Genomic DNA, 19,909 nt, shown 5'->3' on the forward strand with positions numbered 1-19,909 from the left:
ATTCACAGAGCCAGAATCAGAGTGGTAAGAAAAAGGAAAGAGATGTCTGAGCCCATCGAGAGGTGGAGCCATGGGGGGGTGGGGCATCCAACAGGGACGCCAGTCATAAAGAAGTGCAGCTGCTTATGACAGAAGCAGAGCCGAAGCAGAGAGAATGGGGAAGAAGCATTGCCGAAGATCCCTCCTCCCTTCTCCTCTCTCTCTCCCTTACCTCCTCCCTCCTACTTTAATTTTTGGTATTTCCATGGGTAAAAACATCAAGGTTACAAATCCAGGTCTTCGTTCCTCTTTCTCTTCTTGTCCCTAAGAACTTCATTTCTACCATCCCTTAAATAGAGGAAGATCAGCACAGATCAATAGTTTAGTCTGCCATGATGCTATCATGATGCCTGTCACTCCAGACATAGGATCACAAGCCTAGAGTTCCAGGTACTTATTCCGCAGAAGAAGAAAAGTTTAAGGCTACGTTGGACAACTTTACAAGACTGTTGTTCAAAATTGAAATCTTAAAAAGAAAGGCTAGATACTTTAGCAGTTAAGAGATGTATTGTTCTTACAGAGGACCCGAGCTTGGCTCCCAGAACCAACGCTGGGCACCTCACAGCCATCTGTAACTCTAGTTGCAGGGGATCTGATGTCCTCTTCTAGCTTCTACTGGTACACACACACACACACACACACACACACACACACACACACACACACACGATAAATCTTTAAGAAGATGGCTAGTCTTATGTCAACTTGACACAGGCTAGTTATTTGGGAGCAGGGAGCCTCGACTGAGAAAATGGCTCCCTAAGATCTGCCTGTAGGCAAGTCTATTTTCTTGATTAATGATCAATGTGGAGGGCCAAGGCCACTGTGGGTGAGGTCATCCCTGGACTGATAGACCTGGGTTCTACAAGAAAGCAGGCTGAACAAGCTATGAGAAACAAACCAACGAGCAGCACCCTCCATCACTTCTGCATCAACTCTTGTCTCAGGTTCTGTCCCTGTTTGAATTCTGTCCTGACTTCCTTTGATGATGAACAGTGCTGTGGACAAGTAAACTGAATAAACCCTTTCCTCCCCAAGTTGATTTGGTCATGGTTTCCATCACAACAGTAGTAATCCTTACTAAGACAATGGAAAACACAACATCCACCATTCCTTCCATTGGTCTGTTTCTAGGTACCTTTCCTGGAATTCGTGGCTATCACTGTGAATAGGAAGCTAGAGTTTCTAAAGTCAAGCCTTTAGGAGCTCACTTCCTCTCCTACTCAATGAAAGAATGCACAGTCTGTTCTGGTGTGGAAGAGAAATCCCACTGGATTGGGCTTATTGAGAGAGCTATGTCAGCCTCTCAAGTGGCTCATAAATACAACACGACTTGCTTTATAAGTGATCTAAGAGAGTTGAGAGATCTTCAAATGCGATTTTGACCATACATGGTCATGCGCAACATATTTGTTGTGTTATGTGAATTTTTTTCATTTGACTAATCAGAAAATCAAATAAAAAGGAAGAAACCAGCTGAAACTGAATATAGATGCAAATGGCACATGAGGCATGTTAGAGAGAGATAAAAATAAACAGAATCTATGCTCTAACCTACATTGACAGAGAAGGAAGGACCACAGTGTAGCAAATACTCGTGATTTGCTGTCTTGGGGTTTCTATTGCTATGATGAGACATCATAACTGAAAGAAAATTGGAGAGGAAAGAGTTTATTTGGTTTGTACTTCCACATTTTTCATCATAGGAGGAAGCAGGACAGGAACTCAAGCAGGGCAGCAACCTGGAGGCAGGAGCTGATGCAGAGGCCATGGAAAAGTGCTGCTTACTGGCCTGCTCTTCATGGCTCACTCAGTCTGCTTCCTTTTCTGTTATTGTTGCTGGGTTCTTTGCTTGTTTGTGTGTGTGTGTGTGTGTGTGTGTGTGTGTGTGTGTGTGTGTGTGTGTGTGTGTGTGTTTGGGTTTTTTTTTCTCTGTTTGTTTTGAGATAAGGTTTCTCTATATTGTCCTGGCTGTCCTGAAACTCACAGAGATCCATCTGCTTCTGCCTCCCTAGTGCTGGGATTAAAGTCATGGGCCACCACTGCCTGGCTACTCAGCCTGCTTTCTTATAGAACCCAGGACTATCAGTCCAGGAAGGCCTCAATGGGCTGGGCTCTCTCCTATCAATCATTAACTAAGCTGTTGCCCTACAGGCTTGCCTACAGCCAGATCTTTCCTCAACCTAGGATCTCACCTCTCATATGACTTTTAGCTTGTGTGTAGTTAATAGAAAACTAGCCAGCACACTACATCTTGAGACACATTAAGCATTCAACATTAATGTCTGTTTTTTTTTCTTTTCATTTTAAATAAGAAGTTTATTTAAAAAAGACACTTGACTTGAAGAGAAAACTATCTAGGATCATTTTGTTCAAAAGTAATTTATCCCTACTTAAAGACAGATTGCCCTACACGTAACAGCTATGTACAAAATAACGTTATAAAATTGTCCTTGGTACAATGATAAATGAAAAACATTAAAATTCCCCAATCGAACAAGGTATTGCTAGGATTTTGTGTTGTTGGATTCTTTTGTTAAAACAATGAGAGCAAAGTAACTTACTGGAATAGAAAGATAAGAATTGAATGAGCACGCCACCAGTGGAGAAGGGGGATGTTTTCACAGAACCAGTACTGTCCCCCATACCGTCTCCATCTGATGTCAACCAAACAGAACACTGGCCATTCAGTTTAGAAAAAGGAAAAGAAAAAAGAGCAATTTGCTTGTGCACATACACCAGTTGCTTTATGTATGGTAAAGAAATGGGGACAGGGAGACGAAAGAACAGAGAAGCTATACTGTAGCAGTCAGGATGTGGCGGCACCAAATTGCAGCTTTCTAATTGAGAATGTACCCTTGGTCTATAACAAAATTCAGGAGTAAGGTAGCAGGTTCCCCTTTTAGTAGACACCTCCTGTCTGCTGCTACAACCCATCACTTGTATCTTCATCCTCCATTCCAATTCGGCAGGTGTGTCTGTTTCCTTGATTGGTTGCCCATCAAACTGGAATCTTCTCTGCCTCATTGACAAACCCTACCATTCACAATAGCTTTCATTAGTTTACTAAGTGGTGTGTGCCTCTTAACCTTAAACCACACCACAGAACCATCCTATCCCGCCACCTTCAAATTAATATGATCGTTGTTCTCAGTCTTGACTCCTTCCTTGGGTTTTTCATCGGCCATGGCGAGCTCCGGAATCTCCCTGGTTGCCACTTCACAAAAGAGGGAACAGATCACCAGGAGCGGCAGAAGAAGGAGGCGGCAGTGGTGGACAAGCAGCATTTACATCTTTAATCAGCACTCACTTGATTTCACTAGTCCTTTGCCTACCTCCCTAATGGGAACCAAATTAGAACTACTCATCAAGTTGGTTGGTAAAATTCAGCTATTGGCTAGCAGTTGCACTCCCCCACACCAACTCCCTAACATACAAGGATACAAGCTCATGCAACATCTATCTATTAGACACCCACGCTCAAATATGAATTCTGATCCTCATATTCACATCAAAAAGGAAGCAAGCAGACACAGAAGGAAACAAACAGAATTGTAAAATCCATAGTCAGGTAGCATAGTCATAAGATTCAGGTCTCTTATTTTAGTCTGTGCGCCTGTTGTTGTTGTTGGTGGTGGTGGTGTTGTTGTTGTTGTTACTGCTGTTTGTTTGTTTGAAACAGGGTTTCTATATAGCCCTGGCCATCCTGGAACTCACTTTGTAGACCAGGCTGGCCTTGAACTCACAGAAATTTGCTTGCTAATTTCTGCCTCCCAAGTGTTGGAATTAAAAACATGTGCCACCACTGTCCATCCAATGCCTTTTTAAAAAACTGCTAGTCTTCTGTCTCAGGTCAGGAGGGTGAAGAAGAAGCTGGCCATCTTGGAAGGTACCTTTAGTACTTAGCTTTTTCTGGGAAGACAAAAAGAAACTTATTCACACCAGACAAGGAAGACATCAATAAGCCAAAGAAAGGATTCTATCCAAGTCAACCATGGGAAACCAATGAGTTTATTAGGGTTAGTTGAAGAAATATGGGTGATTCAAAGGCAACTATGCCACCAGGAAGTGTCCTAGGCAACTGTTTGTTTGGTTGGTTGGTTGGATGGTTGGTTGGTTGGTTGGTTGGTTGGTTGGTTGGTTGGTTGAAAACAGGTTTTCTCTGCATAGCCCTGGCTGTCCTAAAAATCACTCTGTAGAGCAGGCTGGCCTGGTTTCTTTTTGTCTTCCCAGAAAAAAAAAAAATCAAGCAACAGCAACAACAACAGCAAAAGTACACAGACTAAAATAAGACTTGACTCTTAGTTGATTATAAAATTTAAGAGATTCAGTGAAAGGTAAGAAGAAGTAACATAGTTGATAGAGTATGCAGGAGGAGACCATGCTATATACAGCCAGCTATACTAAGCAGCTATACCACTCCCTAGGCACATATGCACTAGGAACAATTTACAAAAATTTTTACCATTGAAGAGTCCTCTGAACAACTTATAGGCAATTACACTACTGAAGATTCACCAACCCCACTCAACCTTCAACTTTCTATATAACTTTAAGGGAGAGACGAAGAGTTAGACTGATTTCCTAGTAGGCGGATAGAAGGGACAGAGGTCATGGCTAAGTCCTAAAGGTACCTTCCAAGATGGCCAGCTTCTTCTTCACCCTCCTGACCTGAGACAGAATACTAGCAGTTTTTTAAAAGGCATTGGATGGACAGTGGTGGCACATGTTTTTAATTCCAACACTTGGGAGGCAGAAATTAGCAAGCAAATTTCTGTGAGTTCAAGGTCAGCCTGGTCTACAAAGTGAGTTCCGGGACAGCCAGGGCTATATAGAAACCCTGTTTCAAACAAACAAGCAAACAAATAAACAAACATACCACCAAAAAAAAAAATCCACAGAGGCATTGTAGGCTTTTTCTCCTACAAGTAGGCCTCTGCTTATGTGAGGGACTGGCTCAACAAGTCCAAGACCAGATCAGGAAAGGAAAGGTTACACAACAGTTACCCAATCAACCATCCTATCTTCCTTCAATTAGAGGAGGAAAACTTCTCAGAGACTTTAAAAAAAAAAGCCTCCAAAAGAGACTAGATTTTTTTTTCCAGTTTCCTTCATCCCCCTCTGCTTTGCAGAGGGTCTTTTTCTCTGTGTGCCCGCTGCCTCGGTGTGTTCTCTCTTCCCCAGCAAATACCTTTCTTCAACAGCTGATTCTGTCTGCTGCTATGGACAGGGTTAGATTTCTCCACCACTACCTGTCACACCCCAGAATTTTTTCCTGCCTTCTAACTCTAGATTGTATCACAAGGAGGGAAGAGTCCTCATGGGGATTTCATGAAGACTAATACATTTTATGAATTATGCCCCTATGAACCACACAAACCTTGTGAACATTTCTCCTCTCTCCATGAGGGATTGACAACGGGCCCAGTGTCATGAGAATTTCCTGTGGATAATCATATTACTCTGATTCAAGTTGATCATGTCAAATCCAGAGGATATATGTATATATTACATCTTTTTTTTTTCTGGTTCTTTCCACCTCAGCTTCTTGAGCCTCAGAGGTAATGATACACAGGGATTATATAGAGATCAACTCAGAAGTTCAACAAATTGCAAGTTTCCCAATAATTATGGAAATGAGTCCTTATGGCCTGTAACTGTCATGAGGGGATCACAGATGTTTAGAAAGAAAGTGTATAGGATACCACATCTGTTTAACAAAGCAATGACAGCAGCCTCCCCACTCCTCCACCATTTTCCTTGCCATAATTTTTTGCCTGCGGTTGTAATGTGAAACATGAACTCTCTCCCATGGAGTGGGCTTTAAGTCCAACCAGAAGTTAGTTGATTACACCTACAACAGTCATACCAATATTGCACCGACAGGCACATATTGCCAGGCATGGTGATAGTATAACATACTGGGCCCATAGCTCAGCAGGACCTTTAATAATAATTCTATCACAGAAGCTTGTACAGCACCTTCAGGCACTGTAAATGCTAGCCAGTAGAAGGAAGCTTCCAGCACAATCCTACTTTTGACTTCTTTGTGGACTACAAGAATACTGTATGGGGTCTTCAGAAATAGAAACTTCCCACTAGTTCTAGTGTTCAACCAAGACGGCAATAGCTTGCATGTGGCGTGGGTAGAGATCAGGGGCTTCCCTGTATAACAACATATAAAGAGGCAGCCCACTCCATCACTGGCACCAATAACCTTATGGCTTTTAGAATGCCACACAGGGTGCCTTTGTTCAGACTCCTTAACTCGTTTTCACTGTTCTCCTGGATGTTGTTCCAAGGCTGCAATAACACTTAAGAGTTAGCATTATATAATGAAACCTTTTTTACAGTGGGCGGACAGGATCTAGGAAGCACAAGTGCCATTATTTCCAAGCAAGTGTAAATTGGTCTTGGGATCTAGTAGCTAAGGGTCTGCTAAAAAAATAAAAAAAATAAAAAAAAAACTAGTTAGGAAGGTCCGATATAGCATCAAAATAGCTCTCAGACCACTTGTGTCTTTGCACCCATCAAGAGTGGTGCTGAATGCACTGTTGTGGACGAGGAGCACACCTTTCTTTAGATGAGATTGAGCATGCTCAGAGTGACCACATTCTCTGTTTACGTCTTTATGGTCCAGCTTACCTCCGGGAGCTGCCAGGTTTCTTTGCCAATCATAATGGGCTACAGAAGGGTGTGGTCTGTGCCCCCTCTCACCCATGCATAAATGCTCGTCTTAATAGTTTATATATTCAAATGAAAGCTTCCAGTAATGTACAGAAGATGTGTCTGAGCAGCCTGTGCTCACGCTGTATACTTTCACACCAATGAGAGATGTACACAGCAAACGAATCTTTTCTGCAGGCACTGCTATGCTTCCACCAAACTGCCCTGGAGGTTGCCGTGGATTAAGCTGTACCTAGCTCTAACATCCAAAGACTTCACAATAGCGAGCGACCAGTAAACCCTATCCAAGTGAGGGCCTCTGGTTACTCTGTTTGCCCTTCATCTACTGACAACTCATTAGGGAGCAACTGGGGCGGTTACCAAGTCATGAGATCTTCTCCCTCAGTGGCTGGTAGAGTGGGGATCATCTGTGCTTCTTAGTGGTCCATCTTTTCGGTGAACTGCTCAGGCTTCAAGGCCTTTCAGAGGTCCATAAATACACTATTCGTCTTTTTAATCCCCTTCCCCATTTGTTATCAAGTGACGCCGACGGATCTTTTGTCTGATTTCCTTTCAACTCTGAAACTTGCCATTCTCTGGTGGTAAAAAAAAAATTTGGAAATTGAGAACTTTCATCCCTCCCTCCTTCTTAGTTACACTTCCTGCTAGTGCGGAGAATGCCTCCTGTATATTTATTTCCAGGTCAAGTTCCCGGAGATGGGTCAACCCCCTCTGGACAGACAGGTAAGCCTTGGTTGCATGTCCCATCATTTGCAACAGGGATCGTGGAAATGCAACTACAGTTTGTAAGCGAACTATTCTATACTGCATAGAGGAAAGTTGCCACCCCACCCTGTACCAATCTGTGAGTCTGTCAGTTCCTGTTCACATCCAAGGTATCATGATAATTTTCCAAGGGAAGCTATTCACCTACATAGAATGGGCACTAACAGACCAAAGACAGGTTTCCATGCGAGTCCAGATTGGGGACAGTCATTATATTGGTATTACTCATGGAAGCATGGGTGACAAAGACAACAATACAAGCAGGATATCCCCCTGGGCAAATATGGGCTGCTACAGCCCTGAAGAGTGCCTTCTGCAACTCTTATGAGAAACTGTACTATTAAGGAGTTCCCAACCCACTGTCAACCTTTCACCTCCTTGGACCTTAGAGAGACTTTGAAAAGATCTTATGAAGGTTCATGAGCCCTCTGAACCACATTAAATAAGCTCTATGAGCTTCCCCTCCTTCCAAAAGGGAACACTAGTTTGTCCAAACTCTTGAGGGCAGCTCATGGAAGATCACGGCTACTCTGATACAAGATGAAAATGGTCACGTACACTCTGGAGGAAACAGAGGCACAACTCTTCTGTTGCTTTTAGGACACCTCTGCCTAAGGCTTCTGAAGGCAAGCACTGCCCCAAGCTAATTTCTCACATAACATAAGCTGACTTCAGAAACTTTGAACCAAAAGAGCAAAGCAAAACAAAAAGCCAAATGTGTGATTTTTACAGTTTCTAAGGTCATTAAATTTGTCTGTCTTAGGTTGAAAAATGCAATTATATCTCATTAACAGAGATTTAGGCTGTCCTTAGCACAGTAGCTGGTCATGTTTCTTCATTGTTTCACAATGCGGATGAAGGGTTTCTACTTTATATGGAGAAACTATACTACGTTAGACAAGAGCATTTCTGAAATGAGAAACGTGGACAAAAATATGCATATAGACAGGTAAGGTAAGGTAGCATATATCTTCAGTTACAGCTTATGGACATTAAAAAAAATTTTTCACTTTAGCTCAGGATTTAATACTGGCCTGGGCAGCAAAGTAATGCCCCACTTAAAAAAACAATAAAGGAGGAGGAAGAGGACAGGAGGGAGGAAAGAAGTATGTGTCCTGGGCTCTTATGGAATTATCTGGTTAGTATGAGCCTCCCTCTGGAAGCTGCACTTTGCACTTTTATGTTTGGAATGGAAGCTATACAATTGGATGGTACCTTAGCTGCCTAATTGAGAGATAAATGTCAAATGGACTAAGCCAGGAAACCTTCAAGTATGAACTTGTCCACACGTGTACATTTGTGTGGAGTGCTCCTGTGGATTACAGTACATCAGAATTATATCTGACTTCTTGGGTTCTGAAGACAAATTACTTATATTTAAATCCTATTTTGATTCTTAATATCACAGGATCTTGGTAAAATATTGTAGGTTGATGTCATTATGCAGGCAAAGGCAGGTACAGGATAGAACGAGGCCTGTCGTTGGATGAGAAGGAAGGATGGGTAGGAGAAAAGTTTTAAAGAGGAGAGGAGACTGGAGCAAGGGGAGAGCAGCGGGAGAAGCAACAATGGAAGCAGATATGAATGATCCTTGCCATGCATCCTTAGATACAGACTGCTATGAATATTCTTAAAGATTTATTTATTTATTATATATAAGTATGCTGTAACTGTCTTCAGACACACTAGAAGAGGGCATCAGATCCCATCACAGATGGTTGTGAGCCACCATGCGGTTGCTGGGATTTGAACTCAGGACCTCTGGAAGAGCAGTCAGTGCTCTTAGCCGCTGAGCCATCTCTCCAGCCCTGTTATGAATATTCTTAAGGGATGGATGTGTACAGGATTTTGTGTATCTAGAAGAGCAAACTATATCTTATCTAAGTGGGTGGTTTATATCCTTATCAATTGGTCGTAAGTTAATTGTGTGGAAGTATTGTACATTGAGCATTTAACACATAAATCTGGTTGTTGGGGTCCAGTTTTCTGAATAATGATTTCACTGGGTGTTGGGAGTGTGAACAGAGTCTGTGACAGGAAGCCATGCTAGGCTATAGAAGGCTTGTGGCTAGTGTGGCATGGGGCCACGTTAACATGGCCCTCGGAATGTGATGTGAGTCTCAGGCGTGGTAACAACCACCAAGGGGACAGTGTGTGAAAGCAGTAACAGAGAAACAGCTAGAGCTCCTTAATTATACCACAACAAAATGTCTTAACCTATCTTCAGTTTCCTTATTTGTCAGACAGATAACTATAATATCTATTTCTTGTGTTTACAATGAATAGTAGAGCATAGAAAAGCATCTTGCATATGCACCTACCCACATACCTGTGAATAGCGTATATACACAACAGGCATACACCTACTGATACATACAATGAGGTAAGGAAGGGGGAAATCAAAGAAAGATTTAGCAATGGAGAAAGTTGTAAGTTTAATTTTTCAAATCCTAATTTTAATGATGGTTATTAAACATTTTAACCTCCCTTTTACCCCATCACCTACCAGAAGTAGTGAAAAAGAAAGGATATAGGGGAAGTGGACATTTAGGAATGGTCCTTTGGAGTAACTCCCATCTGTGTTGTCTGGAAATTGGCAGTTCAGTTCACAGGTCCACAGTAGCAGCTGGAGTCAGGACAGCAAACATGAATTAACAGTGGGGGCATGTCCTAGCAGAGACAGCCAGGCCTCAGCCTTGGCTGGAGCCAGTAGCAGGAAAGACCAGCAGGAATGTCAGAAAAAGTTCTCAGCTGTGTCTCTCTCAGCAAAGTGGAAGATCAGCAAAGACTTGAGACCAACAAGCACTGCACAACTAGCTCTATGAGCAAGCCTAGCTCATCCTCCATTACTATCTGTTGAGTCCTTTTAATACTCCCTCCAAACATTACATGTCCTCCATGGGTCTTGTCTCAGCAGGCATCTGTCTCAGCTGACATTGTTCTGCCAATCAGCCTGAGCCTGCTAAAGCAGCAAGGAACTGCAGCACACCACCAGAAGTTTTTTTTTTTTTCTTTTGCTGTGTTTCTCTCTATGGAGTCCCAACAAATGAAGTTCAAGTATGAAATTTAAGGCAGACCAATACATGTGTGTCAGCAAAGAATCCTTCGTCCTTCATCACGTGTCCTTTCACGTGCTTGCTTTAGCAGAACATCCTTTCACCTGTGTCCTTCAATTGTTTGCCTTAGCAAAACACCATTCAACACAACCGACTATCCAAAGAACCATTAAGTTTCCACTCCAGAAGGTTCATGTACAGATGCCCTGAGATGGGAAAGATTTTGATGATGGAGATGAAAATGGGCCAGTAATGGATGGGCTATATGGTGTAAAGGAATCTGGAAAAGATTAGTAGGCCCTGATGACTTAGGTAGCTCTTAAGGGTTCAGACCAAGGACTTTGAATTGGTGTCATAGTAGTTCAAGAAAGAAGTGGTCAGACCTGAGGGATATTTGGCAATGGGGGAAGAATCAAACCCTTGTCCTCCTTTCCTACTGAGACTATTAGATAATCAACAGACAAAAGAGGAGCAATTTCCTTTGTAACTAATAAAATAAGATGAAGAGGATTATATCACCACTTAAAACTCCTAATGAATGAGTTGATAGGAGCATTGCTCATTAGTGACTGCTAATACCACAAAAAGAAATGGACAAGCACACACTTGTGTATTGCCTAATGGAAACGTGCACAGCCACCTATGACATAATCTTGCCCTAAATCGAAATTGAGCCTGATAAAACATCTCGATGGCACTACTGATTCACACAAACGTACAGGAGGGAAGGATACCTGCTATGTGCAACAAAGGTCAAAACTCACATTGTGGCAGAAAACACAACACGGTCACAACATGGTCGCTTACGCCCAAAAGAGACAAATAAAATCAGAGACCTTAAACATGTACTGACCAAGCACAGTCAACTCAAAAAAACTAGAAAAATAATATATGTGAGTGTGGATAAACAGAAAGCAGCTAGGTCAGGGGTGACTCAGGACTGTAGCGCTAAGGTAGAGAGAATAATAGCTAATACGTCTGAATTTCCTTTTTGGTAATGAGAAAGCTTAAAAATTGATTGTGGAGATAGTTGTACAACTCTGAAATATTAAGAATCTCTCAATAGTACACCTTAAATCTCTGAATAGCAGATTGTGTGGTATGTAAGTTGTATTCTAAAAACACTGATACACATAAGTTATATATTTTATATATATACAGTATGTAGAGAATGGATTATTATCCAGTACGGCCTGAAGATGACAAACGATAGACGGACTTTCCGTTTGGAATGAGCGAGTTTAGTAAGTACATAGCACACAAAAGCAAGAATAAAGAGAAAGGCAAGCAGCAGATAGAAACCAAAACATCATCCAACTGGGCACTCAAAACACCCAGCAGAAACTGACTGGGAAAGCCCCATCCCGTCAGCCAGCTAGAGTTCCTGACTAAGAGAGTAAAAGTGTCCCTTCAGGTGAAGCTTCCCAGTAAAAGAACAGATAGCAGCAGCAGAAAGGTAACATCATCAAAATGGACTTTTAACACCATCTGGCTGAAACTGACTGGACAAGCTGAAGCAGTCAGCTGAACTTCCAGTTTCCTGTTGCCACTCCAGGCATTTTATGTCATGGGGTAGACAATAGTAACCTCTGTTAGAAATGGTTTACCTTAGAGCTGTTTTCAAAGTCATGGTGTTTTTACTCTTGGGTTGTTATGCTGTTTTCTTCTCCTGGTGTTACAGAAGTATGTGGCTGCTGACATAGTATTTGTCTGAAGACAGCTGGGCTGTCTACAGACAAAGGGCCTTGGAGGATACTATGAGAAAAACATGCTTGCCTCTTAAACAGGGGATGGGAAGGCAACCCCATTTCCAGAGCCAGCTTTTCAATGAGCCCGAATAGCACATACAACTTACACATATTATGTGCAATATAGTTATGTCTCAAATATATTTTACATTATTCAAAGTATAATATAATAGAACTGTCAAAATATAAAATCATAAAACTATCAAATATGTAAAAGAAGAGATCCGAGGATGTAGAAGAATATGCGAAGAATGGAATATTTCTATTCAGAGGAAATGATGTTATTCAAGAAAGACTACCATATTTTAGAGGTGAAGAAGTAACTCTGCAACTGCCATGTTTCTTGAAAGAGACAAGAAAGGACCCAGACGGTGGTGTTACGAAAGCCACAGTAAGAGCTTGGGATGTTACCTGAGAACAATAGAAATTGTGGGCTGCTGAATGACGTGGTTGCTAAGCATTACAAATCTGGCTTCCACTTGAACAGTGAAGAGAAGGGGGAACCAGGTAAGAATTACTACAACTGGGTACCATCTGTTATGTTTTACGATGGTGGCAGGGGGGATGAGCATTTTTAACAGGAATTGTCCAGTTGAGTTGGTATGCAGTAGGGTAGGAAAGTGGCAAAATTGACCTAACCCAACTTAGTGGAACATCAGACACTGGCATGTTTCATGGGTAAGGAAAAGAGACTGGTTTTTGTTCATATAGTTGGAAGGAACTAAGGAAGAAGTAAGGCTGAATTGTAATGGGCGATCGTTGGAATAATTCCAGTCAGGCTAGAAACCTTTCTGACGAGTATTAAGCATTCTTTTTCTGAAATATCTTTTGGTCTAAATAACTAAGTTTCCATTCAGCAGTTAAGGGTCTACCATGAGAAAGGACCATTTTTGCCAGAAGTGAGTTTCCCAAACAGCTCATGGATAAAATAATCCCTTCTGGAATTTGAATTCTTCAGAATCATCTACACTGGGTTAATAATTAAAAGTTCCTCATACTGTCTAGTTTGTTTGTTTCACCTGTGTACAGGATTCCGATTTCACAAAATCCTCCCAGCAGAATTATTCAACCTGATGTCAAAGAAAGGTCTACCTATTCTAGCAACCCAAGGGCAAGTCTCTGCTAGCGCAGGAAGAAAAAAGGTGGGAGGCTAAGAGGCTGCAGAAACTGATCCTGCCCAAAACCAAAATACAGAAGAGGGTTCCAACAATAGCTGGGCTTTGCATTTGCTCTCACACCCTCTCCAAGCATCTAGAACTTTGCCTTTAAGACACCAACAGCCATCCGGTGCTTAATAAATTCTTCAGACCTAGGGTGGGAATGGGATGGGAGGAAAACCTTTTTAGAGACAAAATGAGAAGTAGAGAAAAGGGGAGAGGGGACAAGAGAATGAAGGCATGATCTCTCTGTTTGTCTGTCTCTTTGCGTGTTTCTTTCTGTGTGTGTGTGTGTGTGTGTGTGTGTGTGTGTGTGTGTGTACTCCTGAGTTCTGTCTGTCCTATGAACATTAGCCAACACCTCTGTCCCTTGAGTCACAATTAGAAATGTCCAATTGAATGCTCTTTTACTGACTATCCTATTAAATGGATTTCATTTGTCTACTTTATTCTTTATACCCACTAAATTCTTCTCCAGTTGCTTCCATGACGTATGATTTCAGTACATACTCCACCAAGGGCCTTTAGCTCAGACACCTCCCTAGTTAGAAAGATTCTTCAAATCTCAGTGTAAAGCCAGATCCAATTTCTTTTCTGATTATGCTCATCGCTGAAACAGAATAATAAAAACATGATAAAAATAATATTGCCTTTATTTTGAAAGATTGTATTGCTTAGGGTGCTCTGGTGCTTGGTAGAGGAGTGGTTTAAGTCAGAGGTGGCCAAGTGTCTATTGTAGCTGGGAGGACAACTCCTACCTTACACAAAGAAGTCTTTCGGTTTAAAAGTTGGAGGTGTAGGTACACTGCATCTATATGCAAATGTCCAGCCACCAAGTTCCAGCAGTCTTTACTGGCATCCTGCCCTCCTCCACTATTCTGGGGCGCAATCCCACCCGCCTACACTCACAATCACCAGGTCTGATTCCCTGAGGTCTGAGGAACCCACGGCTTAGGGTGTTTAACTACCCTAAAGGTTGATTTTGCAGCGACCGAAACTCAAGACAGTAACCCTCTAGACAGTAACAATCAATTTTGGGTGATCCGCACATTCCCTTCCGCAAGGGCAGCGAAGAGACTGTACTAGAATAGGGTTCATGGTTAGGTAAGGAATAGTTCACAGTTGCTTTAGATTTTAGAAGCCAGTTTGTGCTGAGTAAAAGAAAAAGACATGGGAGCTTTTTTTTTTTTTTTTTTTTTTTTTTTTGGTCATCTCAGAACTGCACTTCCTACCTTGGTAATCAGAAAAATGCTAGGGCAACCTCAAAGTACTGTGAGGAAGCTCCTTAGACGTGCCAAGCAAGATGTTCTGTAGTAACCCTTGCGAGGGATCGCTGTCCATCGAGGAGAAATTTGGGGAGCTCGCCAGGTTCTCAGAGGCCCTCGTGGCCACGCCCTATTAAGGCCTCAGTTTCCATGTGTAAAAAATGGCCACACCACCCAAATCCCTTTCCCGACAGAGAAAGACTGGAGTGCTGCGCTGCTACACCTCCAGAGAAAGAGTTTCTTTCGGTTTTTAGCTCCAAGAAAAGTAAATCGTCCTAACGCTTGCTCCTTCGGTGCAGGATCAGACCACAGCTACAGGAGCACAAACTGGACCGGCCTCATGGCGCCTATGCGTATGAAGCACACAGACAAGTGCACAGACTGGGTCAAGGCCCGCTGGGCTTCAGTGTCTGGCTTGCACCACAGGCTAAGGACAGCTTGCACTACGCTTGCGCAATAGGCGCGCACCGCCTTCAGCCGGCCCCGCCTCTCCCCTTCCCTAGCCCGGCCGTCCGCGCGGAGCATTGTGGGACACAAACAAAGTGCCCCCAAACAGGCTGGAGTGAAACGAGCGGCTACGGCGGCGCCGGCTCGCACGCGCGCTGCGGCGGCTCCCTCCCAGCCTCTCCTCCTCCTCTCCCCTCAGTCCCTTTCCCCTTCCCCACCCCGCCCCGCCGGGCCAGCGCGAGCCGTCGCCCGCCCTCGGCAAACCGCCCCCAACCGCCGCCCGCGCGCAGCGGGCTGGGCCCCTCGCTCCTCCCCTCAGGCCCACGGGCGCCGGGCGCTCTCCTCCTCGCGCCTCGCACTCTCGCACTCTCGCACCTCGCGTGCACGCGGGTGAGCGGCGCCGCCATGCGCGCCCAGTCCCAGGCTGCACACTGGCCTAGGCGCGGCGGCCCGAGATAGGGTCCCCTGAGCCTCCCGGGGGAGGAGAGGAGCCAGCCGCGCGCTCCGCCCCCTCCCCCCGGGTTGCCGCCGCTACCGCCACCGCCACCTCGCCGCCCCAGCCTGGCGGGGAAGAGGAGGAGCAGTTGCAGGCCTCCGGGCCCCCGCACCGCCGCCCGCAGGTAACGGGGAGGGGAGGGTCAGTGGGGAGACGGCAGGCCAGTCCGGGGACTGACACCACTTGTCACCCACCTGGACGCGGGAGGGAAAGGAAACCTGGTTTGTCACCCTGATTCGTGCCGAGAGGCACCCACAGGGTCCCCCTCATTGGCGATTAATCCTTGGAGGGGGGCTGGCCTTGGTCCCAGCGGTGGACCTGAAGCAGTCACCCAGACCTTCCAGGGGAGCATAGCTGCAAGAAAATCCGCCCAACAACAAATGCTATGCTGGCGGGTTGTTTATTACCCGCTCACCTGGTCTACCCGAGAGCCCTAGAGCTGTTTATTCCTTCCTCTCCCAGGCTACCCCACTCCCCCTATTGGAACTGCACTTTTCTTAAAAAGAAATGAGGAAGAGAATGCAAATACTTCTTCCCCCTCCCACCTACCTGAGGATCACTCTATTATCTGGTCTTTTTTACTCTCCGTCTAACAAGAAAGCCAGGGGTTACCTGCAAGTGAAATGATACTAAGTTACAGCTGACTAAAGGAAATTGCATCTGTTTGGTTTTTTGTAAACCTTAACCAGAACCTATTGTAAACCGCGATGTCCTTGTACTTTCACGGGACTTACAGAAATTAAGACCAAAACTACTTTTTTAAGCATATAAGCATACTAATCTGTTGAGCTTGTTTTTTTCGGAAAAATTCTCAACTTCCGCTTATTAGCATTTTTCTTAGAGATAAGTTAATACCAAAATATAACTATACACTATAAATAGGTATGTACCAGAGGCTGGATAAAGATCTGATATTTCATCATTTGCCTTTTTGGTAATTCTTGATTTAAAAAAATACTGCATTCTGATTTTGGGGGGTGTTCCACTCTATTTACTTTGATTTCCAATTGATTTATAATACTCATTTACGTCTTTGTAGTTCTCCCGGTGGAATGTAAAAAGGAGTGTTTTCTTAATATGTTTGTATTTATGGTGATTTGTATTTATTAATTACAAAAACCAGGTTTACTTAATGTGTGCAACAGTGCTTTGGTTTGTTAGATCTATAGTCTTAGTCTCAGAACCTGATGATATAGTTACTTTTGTATTTTATAGAATTGTCAGAAACTTAGTAATATTAATTGTAACTTGCCCTAGTTACCCAAGTAGTAGCTTGACAATTGAACCCGAGACAGTTCCTGGGTAAGGTATCTTTTTCTGCTGTACTTCTCAGTAGTAATATAATTTCTTTTATGGTTTTCATTTTCACAGTTGTCAGGGAAAATACAGTGGACATATATGGATCAGATTAGTGATCAACCTTTTTCTCCATATTGTTGCCAGCTTTTTGTTGTCCTTGCTACTGTTGCTGCTGTTGAGACTGCCTCTTCCTCCTAAGTGCTGGATGGAATTAGATTTTTTTTTCCCACCATGTTTGATTTTCTTTTCTTCCTCCCCGAAACAGGGTTTCTCTGGGGCTGTCCTGGAACTCACTTTGTAGACAGGCTGGCCTTGAACTCAGAGATCCCACCTGTCTCTGCTCCCCTAGCACTGGGAGTAAAAGGGGTGCGCTGTGGCCACCGCCACCAGGCTCCATGTTTGATTCCTAAATATTTCCTAAAAATACCAAGTCAGATTAACAATGTCCATTAAAATTTGTGTATTCAAATTTACTCAATAGTCCCAAAAGTGTCTCCACAGCTGTAGTCAATCAAGATTCTTGTGTTGCATTTGGTGTACAGTAATCATACTCTTGTTAAAAAGGGTGGTACCCAGACCACTTCTCCATTTTCTGGGCACTTAACTGACCAAACCAATTGTTCAGTAGAATATAGTTACATTTGAACTTTGCATTGTCCTCTGAGTGTCAATTCATTTACTGCTGTGGTTATGTTCTGGTTAAGTAAAAACTTGGTTCTAGACAAGGAAGTCTATGAATACAGCCCAACATCATAGTTGTAAACTGAAAATAATTGTGTGTGTGTGTGTGTGTGTGTGTGTGTGTGTGTGCGCTCGTAACTTCATAGAGCGCATGATTTCTTTGAAAACTTTGTAGATGATAATAATAGTATCTTGTCAAAAGATCCGATGTCTCTGGAACAAAGATTTAATTAGCTAAGTGAAATCTTATTTAGGAAGGATATTTAAATGGATACCTCATATTAGGAGGTTATAGTTCATGACACCACACAATTGATAATGTTAAATGATTGCTTGGTTAAAGTGGTGACTATAAGGTCGTTTTTGAAGGTGTGGTTTGAAAGTTTGATTATATGTGGCCTTAAGGTAGTAGTAACTCTGCTGAGAAGCAAATAACTATGACTATACTTTGCTTAGTGGTTTTTAGCTCTTAATCAGTTACTTTATTGAAGCTCCCTGAAAAAGATTTTACTTTATTGGGGATGATCATGATGATGATGTATCTTTATTCGGACTTCTAAAGTTCTTCCTAAAAATTCAGATTAAATGCTTGATCGGTTTAACTATTGATTAAAGAAATGGGGAGATCGTTATTCTATTGAACAAATAGATTTTTTTTTCATTTTAGGGGAATTATGATAGCCATTATGAACATGAGATTTTGGGTGTTAGTGCTACCAGGGGGTTTTAATTTATTAATTTTATAACCAATCAGGTTCCTTTTTGAAGGGCACATTGTCCCCAGTTTGGAGATGGGAATCCTTTCAAACTGTCTTTTGACACTTAGGTTGTCCACTGTCTCGGAGTACTTTCTGATGCAGGGTATTCTAGGCTGCTAGGTTGTCCACTGTCTCGGAGTACTTTCTGATGCAGGGTATTCTAGGCTGCTTTTGTTGTGCCATTTGGAAAGGGCTTTTTATCCAGGGAATCTTGGTTATTTCAGTGAAAAATTCTATATACAAACGAAGATCTGAAAGTTTGCCATCATCATTTCTACCAGAGTATTACTGTTTCTTGAAAGGCTACAACTAAGAATGGATTTACTTAGGGTCTCGCTGTAGTCCTCCTGACTGCTCTGAAATTCACGAAATCCTCCTACTTCTGCCTCTCCAGTGCTGGGATTAAAGGTGTAGGCCACCACACCCAGCCATTTTGCATTTGTTGTTAATCATGAGTTCATAGTGTGATACATCCAATTGAAATTAGCAGGACAGACTTTTTTTTTTTAAAGATTTGTTTATTTTGAGTACATTGTAGCTGTCCTCATGCACACCAGAAGAGGGCATTATGTGAGCCACCATGCATATCGTCCATGCAGAGGACCCAGTACCGAATATGGGAGTTCACCAACCAACTGTAACTTTAGTTCCAGGATTCAAACACCCTCTTCTGGTCTCTGAGGGCACCAGGCCCACATGTGGCACATAGACACATTTGTAAGCAAAACACCTATACACATAAAATTTTTAAATCTTAAGAATTCCTTAAATAAATCTCCACCTTTAATAAAAATCAGAAGTATGGGTATTGCAATTTTAAAATATGGTTTAAATAGAGTAAAATGTAAATAAACACACTCTTGTTAGCAAGATCTTCATTTTTTTCACAAAAATTGAAGATGAAATAGGGCTGGGGAGATGGCTCAGCGGTTAAAAGCACTGACTGCTTCTTCAGAGGTCCTGAGTTCAATTCCCAGCAAACACATGGTGGCTCATAACCATCTGTAATGGAATCTGATGTCCTCTTCTGGTGTGTCTGAAGACAGCTACAGTGTACTCATATATAATAAATAAATATTTTAAAAAAAACTTTACTCAAGAAATTTCACTCAAGGGCCTAAGTTCAGGCCCCCAGTACTATCCAAAAAAAATAAAAAATCTTGGGGGCTGGAGAGATGGCTCACCAGTTAAGAGCACTGACTGCTCTTCCAGAGGTCCTGAGTTCAATTCCCAGCAACCACATGGTGGCTCACAACCATCTGTAAAGAGATCCAATGCCCTCTTCTGGTGTATCCGAAGACAGCTACAGTGTACTTATATATAATAAATGAATAAATCTTAAAAAAAAATGCTTTTAAAAAAAATAATAAAAAATAAAAAAATCTTGGCTTGGCCCAAACACAGTAGGGTAGGATGAAGCCATATAGTAGTACTTTTAAGTATTACATTTACATCCAGATTCCTTTGACTAATCTTTAAAAATTTGCAGAGAAGTACATTTGAAGCTTGCT

At 42.6% G+C, this 19,909-nt stretch overlaps 1 protein-coding gene and 1 pseudogene across 6 annotated transcripts in view; one reads left to right on the top strand and one right to left on the bottom strand.

Moving 5' to 3' along the window:
- Window positions 1-2,941: 2,941 nt before the first annotated feature.
- On the bottom strand, window positions 2,942-3,236 carry LOC148004007 (small ubiquitin-related modifier 2 pseudogene; annotated as a pseudogene).
- Window positions 3,237-15,243: 12,007 nt separating this feature from the next.
- Window positions 15,244-19,909, top strand: part of Zbtb44 (zinc finger and BTB domain containing 44) — a 58,114-nt gene continuing 53,448 nt past the window's right edge. For 4 of the 6 annotated variants that reach the window (XM_087562688.1, XM_087562690.1, XM_087562691.1 and 1 more), the window contains exon 1: window positions 15,244-15,784. The gene's annotated coding sequence lies outside the window, so the exon portion shown is untranslated. 6 annotated transcript variants of the gene reach the window in all.

This window comes from Rattus norvegicus, chromosome 8, assembly GCF_021556685.1.
Source record: "Rattus norvegicus strain SHRSP/BbbUtx chromosome 8, alternate assembly SHRSP_T2T, whole genome shotgun sequence".
Lineage (NCBI taxonomy): Eukaryota > Metazoa > Chordata > Mammalia > Rodentia > Muridae > Rattus > Rattus norvegicus.